General features: G+C 47.9%; 1 protein-coding gene across 1 annotated transcript in view; it reads right to left on the bottom strand.

Moving 5' to 3' along the window:
* Nucleotides 1-17,823, bottom strand: part of znf407 (zinc finger protein 407) — a 195,093-nt gene that overhangs the window by 100,894 nt on the left and 76,376 nt on the right. The gene's annotated exons all lie outside the window — the stretch shown is intronic.

Below are 17,823 nucleotides of genomic sequence, written 5' to 3'. Positions count from 1 at the left end.
GCTGCGTGGTTTGGAGTGTTACTGCAGACACCGGTCTTCACTGTGGACTCCTGGACTTTCTCTCTCCATTCCTCTATTTACCCCCCCCCTGGCTTGTTTGTTTCTCGTTCTCTCAGAAAGTCCCTCTCCATCTGCCTCTCTGACTTCCACGCTCTTTATTGGTAATTTTGTTGTAAAGAGCGTATAGCCTAATCATTTCACCGTTCATTCATATCACAATGGCATCTTCCCCCTACTACTGGACGCGCACACACACACACACACACACACACACACACACACACACACACACACACACACACACACACACACACACACACACACACACACACACACACACACACACACACACACACACACACACACACACACACACACACACACACACGTCCTTCTGCTCTCCGACCATCGCCCCAGAGCCACATCCATCACCCCCCCCCCCCTGCCCCCCACCCCGAGGGCAGCCCATGCTAACTAACATCCCATATAAATATTCAAACAGTCTCCGCTCTTTTGTTTTGTTATCATCATTCTCTCCCTCCTCTTTTTTTTCCTCTCTAGCTCCATCTCTCCATCCATCCATCTCTCCATCCATCCATCTCTCCATCCATCCATCTCTCCATCCATCCATCTCTCCATCCATCCATCTCTCCATCCATCCATCTCTCCATCCATCCATCCGTCCAGAATGTTGCCTGGGAGTGACTAAACCAAACTCCTCTCCACCGAAGGAGAATGACAAGATCAAACACAGGGGAGGGAGACACTCTGGGTGACTGGAGGCTGTGGCACAGCACTCACTGACTGACTGACTGCTTCAACTGGCTATAAATAAACAAACACGCTAATTAAGTTAGCATTTTCTAGCCTCTTCTAGGTTGTTTAAGTCACTGCCGCATGGAGGGGGAAGAGCTTGCAAACATTTCTGTTAATTATGGATTACAGCTGTCCTTCATAAACCTCATTACAGAGTGCTGAAAGGCAACGGGGGCGATTTGCATACGCGGATGAAAGACATGAAGACATATGCAAAAATATGATTTTAATTAGCATTCTTTGATAGTGAGGGTTACAAATCAAACTGGCGTGTTGTGAGATTTGCATCACTCACTCTGATAAAAATGTTTTATTCCACTGGCTTATTCTGAGCATGGCAGCAAACAGTGACTGGCATGACTGGCAAGGCCTGATGGAGGCACCTGGCAATGGCCTGATGGAGGCACCTGGCAATGGCCTGATGGAGGCACCTGGCAAGGCCTGATGGAGGCACCTGGCAAGGCCTGATGGAGGCACCTGGCAATGGCCTGATGGAGGCACCTGGCAATGGCCTGATGGAGGCACCTGGCAATGGCCTGATGGAGGCACCTGGCAATGGCCTGATGGAGGCACCTGGCAATGGCCTGATGGAGGCACCTGGCAATGGCCTGATGGAGGAACCTGGCAATGGCCTGATGGAGGCACCTGGCAATGGCCTGATGGAGGAACCTGGCAATGGCCTGATGGAGGAACCTGGCAATGGCCTGATGGAGGCACCTGGCAATGGCCTGATGGAGGCACCTGGCAATGGCCTGATGGAGGCACCTGGCAATGGCCTGATGGAGGAACCTGGCAATGGCCTGATGGAGGCACCTGGCAATGGCCTGATGGAGGAACCTGGCAATGGCCTGATGGAGGCACCTGGCAATGGCCTGATGGAGGAACCTGGCAATGGCCTGATGGAGGAACCTGGCAATGGCCTGATGGAGGCACCTGGCAATGGCCTGATGGAGGCACCTGGCAATGGCCTGCTAAAGTGAGACACCTGGCAATGGCCTGATGGAGGCACCTGGCAATGGCCTGCTAAAGTGAGACGACAGACACAAACGCACACACACACACACACACACACACACACACACACACACACACACACACACACACACACACACACACACACACACACACACACACACACACACACACACACACACACACACACACACACGCATAGAGAGTCACAGACAAGCTTGCATATACGCGCCACACAAATGGCAGGTTCAAATGAAGGGCAAGGCTAAGTGGTAAAAGAGCAAATCCATTTGTTGAAACGGGTTTCTAAATCCCCTGTCCTCTCAGGTTAGGATCTACCCCCGACAGCTTTGAGGGTGCATCCTTAACGCAAACGACTGTTGCCTTCGTCATTATTGCAACAAAGGGGACATTCCGCCCTGCCATTCATCCATATCAATATTTCCCCAGATTAACTATTAAAGCCTTATTTTAGCCTTGAGGGAGGCTCTTAATTTAAATGGAGATAATAAAATAAAATAAATAAAAACATTGAGGAGTTTTCACGTTCCACTTGCTTTAGACTAATTCGCCGCGCCACACCTCGTTAGCTCCGTGACGCGCCGCAGCTTTACCGATAAGCGGCGTTGACACGGCTCAATTACCCAAGTTACACTTCTTTCTCTTCCCTCCCCCTGTCTCCATCACCAGATGAAGAGATAACATGTCAATATGGGTTCCAAACAACTTCATTTGCCTAACAGTATTCCTGGATGGTTCGGGGCGGGAATCTCAATCTACAATTCCGGAAGGGATGTTGGGAGATCTAAGGAGAAGCCTCTGGCATCAGTGAGGCGCAAAATAGCTAGATCCTGTGCAGAACATACAAAGCATTCTGGGATACGGAGAAAGAAAAAGAGAGAGAGAGAGAGAGAGAGAAAGAAAGAGAGAGAGAGAGAAAGAAAGAGAGAGAGAGAGAAAGAGAGAGAGAGAGAGAGAGAGAGAGAGAGAGAGAGAGAGAGAGAGAGAGAGAGAGAGAGAAAGAAAGAGAGAGAAGGGTCTATCACATCACACATGGCATGCTTTACTTAGTAGAGTTAGACCAGGCCTGTATTCATAGAGAGTCTCATAGTAGGAATGCTGATCTGGGATCCATAAACACATTCATTATTACTGTATATAAAAGGCCAAACTGATCCTAGATCAGCACTCAGATGCTTTATGAATATGGGCCTATTCACCAACAAATAATAGCACTTTGATGCCATCTGTGTCGGAAACAGAAATAATGTCATTTGATTGTATTATAAGTACCAATGTCACCTGTGTGACTGCCTTGACAATGGTGCGTACAGGAAGGTGAACCACGATATAAACAGAGATTATATATTTTTTGTTACTCGAGTCAAACTAAATTCTTGGGTGACCGTGGAGTCATTAGGTGTGTGAGTCGCTCAACCCTCACCAAACTAAGCAGTGTGCCCAGGAGAGAGAGCTCTAGAGGGGTCTGTATTTCCTTATGGAGCTATATGGAGCTACGGATCAGTTCACTCGGCGGGGTGAAGCCGCCTGAGACAGAGCTACTACAGTGGGCCGCTGGGCCTCATCCTGCCTCGTGTGCCAGTCCTAACGACGCCGTCCACCTGCTGTTTTAATGTCACAGCTGGAGTGCCCGCCATCCCTCACTGACTCCAGCATTAGCGGCAGGTACCTCTACATATTGCCTCCATTTCGCCCTAGCACCTCACCATCCCCTTCTTGCACCTCTCCACCTCCCCTCTCCACCTCCTTTTACCCACTTCCACCTTCTCTCCAACTCCCCCTTGCCACACCCTACTTTCCCCCTCAGCTCCTCTTCACACCCCATTACTCAGATGAACCCTGGTGAACTGTGAGGTCCTCTGTACAGGAAGCCAGAACCTCACAGTAGGCCCCTGTGCCAGGAGAGAGCGAGAGGGAGTGAGAGAGAGTGAGAGCATCCCTCTCTCTACTTTTCCTTCTTACCATAATCTGCTGATTTTAGCATATCTCCGCACAGAAACAACGGGTCAAACAAACTTCCACTATATGGCCAATACAAAATAAACCATACACTACATTAACGCTATAGCCACACATACATTATACATCATATCTCATTCACTCGGTTTCCATAATTATACCCTACTTGGGTAAACATGATCTTTCCTTTTTCATACAAACACAGTGTGATGGGAGGAAATAGGAAGGTGAGTTGACATGTTAACTTCTGACGGCTTGACGGGCGGGTAAAACTGACAGAGGATCCTGCCACACATCTCCTGACAGGAGTGTGGAGCGTCGAGACAGCAGTAACGGGAGACAGACAGATGGAGGACCTCTACCTCCCCTCCATCTCCCCCTTCCACCTTCTCTTAATCTGTTCCAGAATGGCGAAGCAGTGCGGAAGTCTGTTGTGTTTAGTCTTGTCCCGTTCCGTGTATATATATTTTTCTTCATATATACAGTATTTTTATACATTTTCATCTCAATTTCCATCTACGGACTCAATTTCCATCTGCAACCCACCTCACCCAATGTGGTAGGGATCTGATATTTGTATACTTTAGAACCGGAACCCCCATCAGAAGCTAGTAGCTACTAGCTAGTAGTCAGTTAGCCACTGCTAGTGGTCATCACCGTTAACTCGGACATCAGCCAGCCTCAGCCCGGTCAATTCCTGCCAGTCTGCACAGCGCGAAATCAACCCAGGGCATATCGGACTGCTATTTCTCTACCACATCTCCAGATTCCTACTGAACATTTACACCGGATCATCGCAGCTAACTAGCTGCTATCCGAGTGGCTACTCCTGGCTAACGTCTCTGTCCCAAAGCAAGCACCAGTTAGCCTGGAGCTAACCTCGAGCTAGGCCCATCTCCCGGCTAGCCGAAGAGATCCATCAGACAATTCCTGGGCTTCAATACCACTTTCGCCAATTGGCCTGGACTCTTTACTGATGACACAGAGCCCCGTTGATCCATCACGACTGGTCGGCCAACGTAACCATCCGAGGGGATTTCAACAGGCGACGTTGCGACGTCCCCCAGAAGCCCATCTGCTAGCCCCGGCCTGCTAGCTGTCTGAATCGCCGTGTCTCCAGCTCGTCTAGCTACTCTATGATCACTCGGCTACACATGCCTCACCCTAATGTCAATATGCATAGTCTATTGCTGTTTTGGTTAGTGATTATTGTCTTATTTCACTGTAGAGCCTCCAGCCCTGCTCAACATGCCTTAGCTAGCCCTTTTGCTCCACCGCCCACTCATGCTGTGACCTCACCTGGCTTAAATGGTGCCTCTAGAGACAAAACCTCACTCATCGTCACTCAATGCCTAGGTTTACCTCCACTGTACTCACATCCTACCATACTCTTGTTTGTACATTATGCCTTGAATCTATTCTTCCGTGCACAGAAATCTGCTCCTTTCACTCTGTTCCGAACGCACTAGACGACCAGTTCTTAAAGCCTTTAGCCGTACCCTTATCCTACTCCTCCTCTGTTCCTCTACATCACCAGAGGTTAACCCAGGCCCTGCAGCCCCCAGCATCACTCCCATTCCCCAGGCGCTCTCATTTGTTGACTTCTGTAACCATAAAAGCCTTGGTTTCATGCATATCAACATTAGAAGCCTCTATAAGTTGGTTTTATTCACTGCTTTAGCACACTCCGCCAACCTGGATGTCCTAGCCGTGTCTGAATCCTGGCTTAGGAAGGCCACCAATAATCCTGAAATTTCCATCCCTAACTATAACATTTTCCGACAAGACAAAACTGCCAAAGGGTGCGGAGTTGCAATCTACTGCAGAGATAGCCTGCAGAATTCTGTCATACTATCCAGGTCTGTGCCCAAACAATTCGAGCTTCAACTTTTAAAAATCCGCCTTTCCAGAAACAAGTCTCTCACCGTTTCCGCTTGCTGTAGACCCCCTTCTGTCCCAACTCTGCCCTGGACACCATATGTGAATTGATCTCCCCCCATCTATCTTCAGAGTTCGTACTGTTAGGTGACCTAAACTGGGACATGTTTCATACTTTGGCTGTCCTACAATCTAAGCAAGATACCCTCAATCTCACACAAATGATCAATGAACCTACCAGGTACAACCCTAAATATGTAACCATGGGCACCCTCTTAGATATCATCCTGACCAACTTGCCCCCTAAATACACCTCTGCTGTCTTCAACCAGGATCTCCGCGATCACTGCCTCATTGCCTGCATCCAACGACCACCACTCATCACTTTCAAATGCTCCCTAAAACACTTCAGCGAGCAGGCCTTTCTAACCAACCTGGCCCGGGTATCCTGGAAGGATATTGACCTCATCCCGTCAGTAGAGGATGCCTGGTTGCTCTTCAAAAGTGCTTTCCTCGCCGTCTTAAATAAGCATGCCCCATTCAAAAAATGTAGAACTAAGAACAGATATAGCCCTTGGTTCACCCCAGACTTGACTGCCTTTGATCAGCACAAAAACATCCTGTGGCGTTCTGCATTGGCATCGAATAGCCCCCACGATATGCAACTTTTCAGGGAAGTCAGGAACCAATATACTCAGTCAGTTAGGAAAGCAAAGACTAGCTTTTTCAAAGAGAAATTTGCTTCCTGTAGCACTAATTCCAAAAAGTTCTGGGACACTGTAAAGTCCATGGAGAATAAGTGCACCTCCTCCCAGCTGCCCATTGCACTGAGGATAGGAAACACTGCCACCACCGATAAATCTACGATAATCGAGAATTTCAATAAGCATTTCTCTACGGCTGGCCATGCTTTCCACCTGGCCACCTGGCTACCCCTAACATCTCACCACCCCCTGCAGCAACTTTCCCAAGCCTCCCCCACTTCTCCTTCACCCAAATCCCAACAGCTGATGTTCTGAAAGAGCAGCAAAATCTGGATCCCTACAAATCAGCTGGGCTAGACAATCTGGACCCTCTCTTTCTAAAATGATACGCCACAATTGTTGCAACCCCTATTACTAGCCTATTCAATCTCTCCTTCTAGCGTATGAGATCCCCAAAGATTGCAAAGCTGCCATGGTCATCCCCCTTTGACACTCTAGACCCAAACTGTTACAGGCCTATATCCATCCTGCCCTTCCTTTAAAATCTTCGAAAGCCAAGTTAACAAACAGATCATCAACCATTTCGAATCCCACTGTACCTTCTCCACTATGCAATCTGGTTTCCCAGCTGGTCATGAGTGCACCTCAGCCACACTCAAGGTCCTAAATGATATCATAACTGCCATTGATAAAATAAAGTACTGTGCATCCGTCTTCATCGACCTGGCCAAGGCTTTCGACTATGTCAATCACCGCATTCTTATCAGAAGACTCAACAGCCTTGGCTTCTCAAATGACTGCCTCGCAGCGTCACTACTCTGGACGGTTCTGACCTAGAATATGTGGACAACTACAAATACCTAGGTGTCTGGTTAGACTGTAAACTCTCATTCCAGACTCACATTAAGCATCTCCAATCCAAAATTAAATCTAGAATCTGCTTCCTATTTTGCAACAAAGCCTCCTTCACTCATGCTGCCAAACATACCCTCGTAAAACTGCCTATCCTACCGATCCTCGACTTTGGCGATGTCATTTCCAAAATAACCTTCAACACTCTACTCAGCAATGTGGATATAGTCTATCACAGTGCCATCTGTTTTGTCACTAAAACGGATGGTCACCGGATGGTCACCATATACTACCCACCACTGCGACCTGTATGCTCTCATTGGCTGGCCCTCAATACATATTAGTCGCCAAACCCACTGGCTCCAAGTCATCTATAAGTCTTTGCTAGGTAAAGCCCCGGCTTAGCTCACTGGTCACCACAGCACCACCCACCCGTAGCACGAGCTCCAGCAGGTATATTTCACTGGTCATCCCCAAAGCCAACACTTCCTTTGGCCGCCTTTCCTTCCAGTTCTGTGCTGCCAATGAATGGAACGAATTCCAAAAATCACTGAAGCTGGAGTCTTATATCTCTCTCTCGAACTTTAAGCATCAGCTGTCAGAGCAGCTTGTACACAGCCAATCTGTAAATTGCATATTATTACTTACGCTCTTGCTCTTTTGCACCCCAGTATCTCTACTTGCAAACATTATCATCTGCACATCTATCACTCCAGTATTAATGTTAATTGTAATTATTTCACCTCTATGGCCTATTTATTACCTACCTCCCTACTCTTCTACATTTGCACACACTGTACATAGATTTTACTGTTGTGTTATTGACTATACGTTTGTTTATGTGTAACTCTTTTTGTCACACTGCTTTGCTTTATCTTGGCCAGGTCGCATTTGTAAATGAGAACTTGTTCTCAACTGGCCTACATGGTTAAATAAAGGTGAAATATATACATATATATATTTTTAAAACTTCCCTCCCTGTCTCCCCTCTCCACATCCCTTTTCCCTCCTTTCACATTTTCTTCAACTCCCCTTTCTACACCCTAACTATGGTTTCCTTTTATTTTACGCCTGCTACATTAGGTTAGGGGGTTCATAAAGAAAGTATGCATACCCCCCCCCCAAAAAAAAAGAAAATCTGCCTTTGCACCATTAAATAAAGTCAAGGAGTTAATCAAAGCTTTTGCAGCCTGAAAGGGGAACCGGTTACTGGGGAACACAAGTGTATTACCAGTTGGCCACATCAAGCCCAGACAAAATTGGAGATTCATAAAGCTCACAAACACCTGTCCAGGCAAATCTCTGCACAGAAACAATGGGTCAAAGAGACCTCCATTATATGACCCAATACAAAATAAATAAACACATGCTATAGCCACACACACATTACATCTCCTTCACTATATAATTATACCCTACTGGGGAAACATAATCTTTTCCTTTTCATATAAATACAGCGTGATGTGTGTGTATGGGGGGGGGGGATAGCAAAGAGCCTGTAGTGCATCTCACAGGTAAGTTGACATGTTTAAAACTCTGACGGCTTGACGGGCCGGCAAACTGACAAAAGATCCTGCCACACATCCCCTGACAGGAGTATGGAGCGTCGAGACGTGAGGAGACATGAGAGCAATCACAGGAGACAGACAGACGGAGGATGGAGAAGGGGCATTCTGCAAAGAATGAGCCCAGATTAGTGACTGGGGGGGGGGGTATCTATAGCTCGTCTAGGTGTTTAATGGAAGCAGTAAGCTTGATGGGGAGAAAAGGCCCCCCAAAAATGGACTCAAAATAGGAGGGAGAGCGGGAGAGTACGGAGGCTAATCTTAAGGCAGTGGGATACCCCCGCGGAGAGAGGAGGAGAGAGGAGGAGAGATGGAGGAAGAGAAGGAACTAGGGAATGAGAGGAAGAGAGAGTGAAAGAGATAAAGAGAGAGAGCGCGAGAGAAAAAACAAGTGCATGCAGTGCTGTCACGTCATTTGACGGGAGGAAGGGTGACTTCACATCAATATCGCTCTGTCTTCTTGAAGATCCGCCGATGGAAATATGCAGTAATGTATCAGCCATTAAATAAAGAAATAAAATGGTCTGAATTGATTTTTTTACACCATTGCTGGTGTACTCGATCTATTCTGAGATGATTTTAATACATTTAAAATAAGAACTGAAAGGATTCTTCGTCAATCACCGTCAAGACGTTCACTAAAACAGACACCTCTCATTTAAAATGGAACAATACGTGTGTACTAGTGTGTGTGGGTGTGTGTGTGTTGTGTGCGCATGTACGTACGTGCGTGCGAGAGAGAGAGAGGGCGCGTGCACTTGCGTGGGTCTCTGTGGTAGCCTACATTAAAGAGCGCTCCCTCTCGTCTTTGTCTGTCTGTGTCTCTGTGTGTGTGTTGCATTTTGGATCAGGTATTGGGCCGTGACGGAATGATTGAGCAGCCGTCCTCATCGACAGTGGCAGCGCCCCACAGAGCGCACAGCTCCGCGGCACACCGTTCCATTAAAGAACCATTTAGGGGGAGAACAGTTCCACCTGCAGACGACCCTACAGATCAAAACTATTTCAGCGACAGAACAAAACAGAAAAATACTGTCTTCTTCCACCAACAGCAGATTTTCAGATGTGGCTTCTTTTTAAGAGAATGCCAATATGAAATTAAAATCATCTATTATTGATATCCTCGTTATGTTGCCAATGGCAGTTTAAACGTTAAAGAGCCCCTGGCTCTGAGCGTCGTAGGAGTGCTGTTTGCATAATATGCGATTCGACATCATTATGTATTCTAATTAACCGACTTAATGTGTAAGTGGGAAAAAGAAAGAGAAACTTGAAAATGCTGAACAAGGAGGAAGAAAGAGAATATATTGTATTTCGTTCCAAGATAAATAAATAAAAAGATAATTATTCATACATGGTATCTGAAGAGCAGCTAATAAAACCTGCGATGGCAGTTTCACATTTGAATGATCTGGTATTGTCCCTTTAAAACTCCCTATATTCAGAAGGAACATAAAACTCCCTATATTCAGAAGGAACATAAAACTCCCTATATTCAGAAGGAACAATATAGATTACAAAAAGAACAAGAAAGAAAAGCTAGGGTTTGATACAAAAAGAGAACAGGCCTCTCCACTTCATAAGAATAAGAGAAGAGAACAGGCCTCTCCACTTCATAAGAATAAGAGAAGAGAACAGGCCTCTCCACTTCATAAGAATAAGAGAAGAGAACAGGCCTCTCCACTTCATAAGAATAAGAGAAGAGAACAGGCCTCTCCACTTCATAAGAATAAGAGAAGAGAACAGGCCTCTCCATAAGAATAAGAGAAGAGAACAGGCCTCTCCACTTCATAAGAATAAGAGAAGAGAACAGGCCTCTCCACTTCATAAGAATAAGAGAAGAGAACAGGCCTCTCCACTTCATAAGAATAAGAGAAGAGAACAGGCCTCTCCACTTCATAAGAATAAGAGAAGAGAACAGGCCTCTCCACTTCCTAACAATAAGAGAAGAGAACAGGCCTCTCCACTTCATAAGAATAAGAGAAGAGAACAGGCCTCTCCACTTCCTAACAATAAGAGAAGAGAACAGGCCTCTCCACTTCCGAAGACTAAGAGAAGAGAACAGGCCTCTCCACTTCATATGAATAAGAGAAGAGAACAGGCCTCTCCACTTCCTAACAATAAGAGAAGAGAACAGGCCTCTCCACTTCCTAACAATAAGAGAAGAGAACAGGCCTCTCCACTTCATAAGAATAAGAGAAGAGAACAGGCCTCTCCACTTCATATGAATAAGAGAAGAGAACAGGCCTCTCCACTTCCTAACAATAAGAGAAGAGAACAGGCCTCTCCACTTCATAAGAATAAGAGAAGAGAACAGGCCTCTCCACTTCCTAACAATAAGAGAAGAGAACAGGCCTCTCCACTTCCTAAGAATATGAGAACAGGCCTCTCCACTTCATAAGAATAAGAGAAGAGAACAGGCCTCTCCACTTCCTAACAATAAGAGAAGAGAACAGGCCTCTCCACTTCCTAACAATAAGAGAAGAGAACAGGCCTCTCCACTTCCTAACAATAAGAGAAGAGAACAGGCCTCTCCACTTCCTAACAATAAGAGAAGAGAACAGGCCTCTCCACTTCCTAACAATAAGAGAAGAGAACAGGCCTCTCCACTTCCTAACAATAAGAGAAGAGAACAGGCCTCTCCACTTCCTAACAATAAGAGAAGAGAACAGGCCTCTACACTTCATAAGAATAAGAGAAGAGAACAGGCCTCTCCACTTCCTAACAATAAGAGAAGAGAACAGGCCTCTCCACTTCCTAACAATAAGAGAAGAGAACAGGCCTCTCCACTTCATAACAATAAGAGAAGAGAACAGGCCTCTCCACTTCCGAAGAATAAGAGAAGAGAACAGGCCTCTCCACTTCCGAAGAATAAGAGAAGAGAACAGGCCTCTCCACTTCCGAAGAATAAGAGAAGAGAACAGGCCTCTCCACTTCCTAAGAATAAGAGAAGAGAACAGGCCTCTCCACTTCCTAAGAATAAGAGAAGAGAACAGGCCTCTCCACTTCCTAAGAATAAGACAAGGGAACAGGCCTCTCCACTACCGAAGAATAAGAGAAGAGAACAGGCCTCTCCACTTCCTAAGAATATGAGAACAGGTCTCTCCACTTCCGAAGAATAAGAGAAGAGAACAGGCCTCTCCACTACCGAAGAATAAGAGAAGAGAACAGGCCTCTCCTTCCTAAGAATATGAGAACAGGCCTCTCCACTTCCGAAGAATAAGAAAAGAGAACAGGCCTCTCCACTACCGAAGAATAAGAGAAGAGAACAGGCCTCTCCACTTCCTAAGAATATGAGAACAGGCCTCTCCACTTCCGAAGAATAAGAGAAGAGAACAGGCCTCTCCACTTCCGAAGAATAAGAGAAGAGAACAGGCCTCTCCACTTCCGAAGAATATGAGAACAGGCCTCTCCACTTCCTAAGAATAAGAGAAGAGAACAGGCCTCTCCACTTCCTAAGAATAAGAGAAGAGAACAGGCCTCTCCACTTCCTAAGAATAAGAGAAGGGAACAGGCCTCTCCACTTCCTAAGAATAAGAGAAGAGAACAGGCCTCTCCACTTCATAAGAATAAGAGAAGGGAACAGGCCTCTCCACTTCCTAAGAATAAGAGAAGGGAACAGGCCTCTCCACTTCCTAAGAATAAGAGAAGGAACAGGCCTCTCCACTTCATAAGAATAAGAGAAGGGAACAGGCCTCTCCACTTCCTAAGAATAAGAGAAGGGAACAGGCCTCTCCACTTCATAAGAATAAGACATTTAACATTTACATTTAAGTCATTTAGCAGACGCTCTTATCCAGAGCGACTTACAAATTGGTGCATTCACCTTATGACATCCAGTGGAACAGTCACTTTACAATAGTGCATCTAAAACTTAAGGGGGGGTGAGAGGGATTACTTATCCTATCCTAGGTATTCCTTAAAGAGGTGGGGTTTCAGGTGTCTCCGGAAGGTGGTGATTGACTCCGCTGTCCTGGCGTCGTGAGGGAGTTTGTTCCACCATTGGGGGGCCAGGGCAGTGAACAGTTTTGACTGGGCAGAGCGGGAGCTGTACTTCCTCAGTGGTAGGGAGGCGAGTAGGCCAGAGGTGGATGAACGCAGTGCCCTTGTTTGGGTGTAGGGCCTGATCAGAGCCTGGAGGTACTGAGGTGCCGTTCCCCTCACAGCTCCGTAGGCAAGCACCATGGTCTTGTAGCGGATGCGAGCTTCAACTGGAAGCCAGTGGAGAGAACGGAGGAGCGGGGTGACGTGAGAGAACTTGGGAAGGTTGAACACCAGACGGGCTGCGGCGTTCTGGATGAGTTGAAGGGGTTTAATGGCACAGGCAGGGAGCCCAGCCAACAGCGAGTTGCAGTAATCCAGACGGGAGATGACAAGTGCCTGGATTAGGACCTGCTCCGCTTCCTGTGTGAGGCAGGGTCGTACTCTGCGGATGTTGTAGAGCATGAACCTACAGGAACGGGCCACCGCCTTGATGTTGGTTGAGAACGACAGGGTGTTGTCCAGGATCACGCCAAGGTTCTTGGCGCTCTGGGAGGAGGACACAATGGAGTTGTCAACCGTGATGGCGAGATCATGGAACGGGCAGTCCTTCCCCGGGAGGAAGAGCAGCTCCTTGCCGAGGTTCAGCTTGAGGTGGTGATCCGTCATCCACACTGATATGTCTGCCAGACATGCAGAGATGCGATTCGCCACCTGGTCATCAGAAGGGGGAAAGGAGAAGATTAATTGTGTGTCGTCTGCATAGCAATGATAAGAGAGACCATGTGAGGTTATGACAGAGCCAAGTGACTTGGTGTATAGCGAGAATAGGGGAGGGCCAAGAACAGAGCCCTGGGGGACACCAGTGGTGAGAGCGCGTGGTGAGGAGACAGATTCTCGCCACGCCACCTGGTAGGAGCGACCTGTCAGGTAGGACGCAATCCAAGCGTGGGCCGCACCGGAGATGCCCAACTCGGAGAGGGTGGAGAGGAGGATCTGATGGTTCACAGTATCGAAGGCAGCCGATAGATCTAGAAGGATGAGAGCAGAGGAGAGAGAGTTAGCTTTAGCAGTGCGGAGCGCCTCCGTGATACAGAGGAGAGCAGTCTCAGTTGAATGACTAGTCTTGAAACCTGACTGATTTGGATCAAGAAGGTCATTCAGAGAGAGATAGCGGGAGAGCTGGCCAAGGACGGCGCGTTCAAGAGTTTTGGAGACAAAAGAAAGAAGGGATACTGGTCTGTAGTTGTTGACATCGGAGGGATCGAGTGTAGGTTTTTTCAGAAGGGGTGCAACTCTCGCTCTCTTGAAAACGGAAGGGACGTAGCCAGCGGTCAGGGATGAGTTGATGAGCGAGGTGAGGTAAGGGAGAAGGTCTCCGGAAATGGTCTGGAGAAGAGAGGAGGGGATAGGGTCAAGCGGGCAGGTTGTTGGGCGGCCAGCCGTCACAAGACGCGAGATTTCATCTGGAGAGAGAGGGGAGAAAGAGGTCAGAGCACAGGGTAGGGCAGTGTGAGCAGAACCAGCGGTGTCGTTTGACTTAGCAAACGAGGATCGGATGTCGTCGACCTTCTTTTCAAAATGGTTGACGAAGTCATCTGCAGAGAGGGAGGAGGGGGGGGAGGATTCAGGAGGGAGGAGAAGGTGGCAAAGAGCTTCCTAGGGTTAGAGGCAGATGCTTGGAATTCAGCGTGGTAGAAAGTGGCTTTAGCAGCAGAGACAGAGGAGGAAAATGTAGAGAGGAGGGAGTGAAAGGATGCCAGGTCCGCAGGGAGGCGAGTTTTCCTTCATTTCCGCTCGGCTGCCCGGAGCCCTGTTCTGTGAGCTCGCAATGAGTCATCGAGCCACGGAGCGGGAGGGGAGGACCGAGCCGGCCTGGAGGATAGGGGACATAGAGAGTCAAGGGATGCAGAGAGGGAGGAGAGGAGGGTTGAGGAGGCAGAATCAGGAGATAGGTGGGAGAAGGTTTGAGCGGAGGGAAGAGATGATAGGATGGAAGAGGAGAGAGTAGCGGGGAGAGAGAGAGCGAAGGTTGGGACGGCGCGATACCATCCGAGTAGGGGCAGTGTGGGAGGTGTTGGATGAGAGCGAGAGGAAAAGGATACAAGGCAGTGGTCGGAGACTTGGAGGGGAGTTGCAATGAGGTTAGTGGAAGAACAGCATCTAGTAAAGATGAGGTCGAGCGTATTGCCTGCCTTGTGAGTAGGGGGGAAGGTGAGAGGGTGAGGTCAAAAGAGGAGAGGAGTGGAAAGAAGGAGGCAGAGAGGAAAGAGTCAAAGGTAGGCGTGGGGAGGTTAAAGTCGCCCAGAACTGTGAGAGGTGAGCCGTCCTCAGGAAAGGAGCTTATCAAGGCATCAAGCTCATTGATGAACTCTCCGAGGAACCTGGAGGGCGATAAATGATAAGGATGTTAAGCTTGAAAGGGCTAGTAACTGTGACAGCATGGAATTCAAAGGAGGCGATAGACAGATGGGTAAGGGAGAAAGAGAGAATGACCACTTGGGAGAGATGAGGATCCCGGTGCCACCACCCCGCTGACCAGAAGCTCTCGGGGTGTGCGAGAACACGTGGGCGGACGAAGAGAGAGCAGTAGGAGTAGCAGTGTTGTCTGTGGTGATCCATGTTTCCGTCAGTGCCAAGAAGTCGAGGGACTGGAGGGAGGCATAGGCTGAGATGAACTCTGCCTTGTTGACCGCAGATTGGCAGTTCCAGAGGCTACCGGAGACCTGGAACTCCACGTGGGTCGTGCGCGCTGGGACCACCAGAGTAGGGTGGCCGCGGCCACGCGGTGTGGAGCGTTTGTATGGTCTGTGCAGAGAGGAGAGAACAGGGATAAACAGACACATAGTTGACAGGCTACAGAAGAGGCTACGCTAATGCAAAGGAGATTGGAATGACAAGTGGACTACACGTCTCGAATGTTCAGAAAGTTGAGCTACGTAGCAAGAATCTTATTGACTAAAATTATTAAAATGATACAGTACTGCTGAAGTAGGCCAGCTGGCAGTGGGTGCGTTGTTGACACTACACTAATCAAGTCGTTCCGTTGAGTGTAATAGTTTCTGCAGTGTTGCTATTCGGGGGCTAGCTGGCTAGCTAGCAGTGTTGTTTACGTTACGTTGCGTTAAAAGAACGACAATAGCTGGCTAGCGAACCTAGAAAATCGCTCTAGACTACACAATTATCTTTGATACAAAGACGGCTATGTAGCTAGCTATGATCAAACAAATCAAACCGTTGTACTGTAATGAAGTGAAAATGTGATACTACCTGTGAATGCGACCGGGTTGTTGAGTGAGAGAAGGGAACAGGCCTCTCCACTTCCTAAGAATAAGAGAAGGGAACAGGCCTCTCCACTTCCTAAGAATAAGAGAAGAGAACAGGCCTCTCCACTTCCGAAGAATAAGAGAAGAGAACAGGCCTCTCCACTTCCGAAGAATAAGAGAAGAGAACAGGCCTCTCCACTTCCTAAGAATAAGAGAAGAGAACAGGCCTCTCCACTTCCTAAGAATAAGAGAAGAGAACAGGCCTCTCCACTTCCTAAGAATAAGACAAGGGAACAGGCCTCTCCACTACCGAAGAATAAGAGAAGAGAACAGGCCTCTCCACTTCCTAAGAATATGAGAACAGGTCTCTCCACTTCCGAAGAATAAGAGAAGAGAACAGGCCTCTCCACTACCGAAGAATAAGAGAAGAGAACAGGCCTCTCCTTCCTAAGAATATGAGAACAGGCCTCTCCACTTCCGAAGAATAAGAAAAGAGAACAGGCCTCTCCACTACCGAAGAATAAGAGAAGAGAACAGGCCTCTCCACTTCCTAAGAATATGAGAACAGGCCTCTCCACTTCCGAAGAATAAGAGAAGAGAACAGGCCTCTCCACTTCCGAAGAATAAGAGAAGAGAACAGGCCTCTCCACTTCCGAAGAATATGAGAACAGGCCTCTCCACTTCCTAAGAATAAGAGAAGAGAACAGGCCTCTCCACTTCCTAAGAATAAGAGAAGAGAACAGGCCTCTCCACTTCCTAAGAATAAGAGAAGGGAACAGGCCTCTCCACTTCCTAAGAATAAGAGAAGAGAACAGGCCTCTCCACTTCATAAGAATAAGAGAAGGGAACAGGCCTCTCCACTTCCTAAGAATAAGAGAAGGGAACAGGCCTCTCCACTTCCTAAGAATAAGAGAAGGGAACAGGCCTCTCCACTTCATAAGAATAAGAGAAGGGAACAGGCCTCTCCACTTCCTAAGAATAAGAGAAGGGAACAGGCCTCTCCACTTCATAAGAATAAGACATTTAACATTTACATTTAAGTCATTTAGCAGACGCTCTTATCCAGAGCGACTTACAAATTGGTGCATTCACCTTATGACATCCAGTGGAACAGTCACTTTACAATAGTGCATCTAAAACTTAAGGGTGAGAGGGATTACTTATCCTATCCTAGGTATTCCTTAAAGAGGTGGGGTTTCAGGTGTCTCCGGAAGGTGGTGATTGACTCCGCTGTCCTGGCGTCGTGAGGAGTTTGTTCCACCATTGGGGGCCAGGGCAGTGAACAGTTTTGACTGGGCAGAGCGGGAGCTGTACTTCCTCAGTGGTAGGGAGGCGAGTAGGCCAGAGGTGGATGAACGCAGTGCCCTTGTTTGGGTGTAGGGCCTGATCAGAGCCTGGAGGTACTGAGGTGCCGTTCCCCTCACAGATCCGTAGGCAAGCACCATGGTCTTGTAGCGGATGCACTTCAACTGGAAGCCAGTGGAGAGAACGGAGGAGCGGGGTGACGTGAGAGAACTTGGGAAGGTTGAACACCAGACGGGCTGCGGCGTTCTGGATGAGTTGAAGGGTTTAATGGCACAGGCAGGGAGCCCAGCCAACAGCGAGTTGCAGTAATCCAGACGGGAGATGACAAGTGCCTGGATTAGGACCTGCGCCGCTTCCTGTGTGAGGCAGGGTCGTACTCTGCGGATGTTGTAGAGCATGAACCTACAGGAACGGGCCACCGCCTTGATGTTGGTTGAGAACGACAGGGTGTTGTCCAGGATCACGCCAAGGTTCTTGGCGCTCTGGGAGGAGGACACAATGGAG

Source organism: Oncorhynchus gorbuscha, linkage group LG19 (assembly GCF_021184085.1).
Source record: "Oncorhynchus gorbuscha isolate QuinsamMale2020 ecotype Even-year linkage group LG19, OgorEven_v1.0, whole genome shotgun sequence".
NCBI lineage: Eukaryota > Metazoa > Chordata > Actinopteri > Salmoniformes > Salmonidae > Oncorhynchus > Oncorhynchus gorbuscha.
The sequence above is the reverse complement of the archived record's forward strand: the minus strand, read 5'-3'. Positions and strand labels throughout refer to the sequence as shown.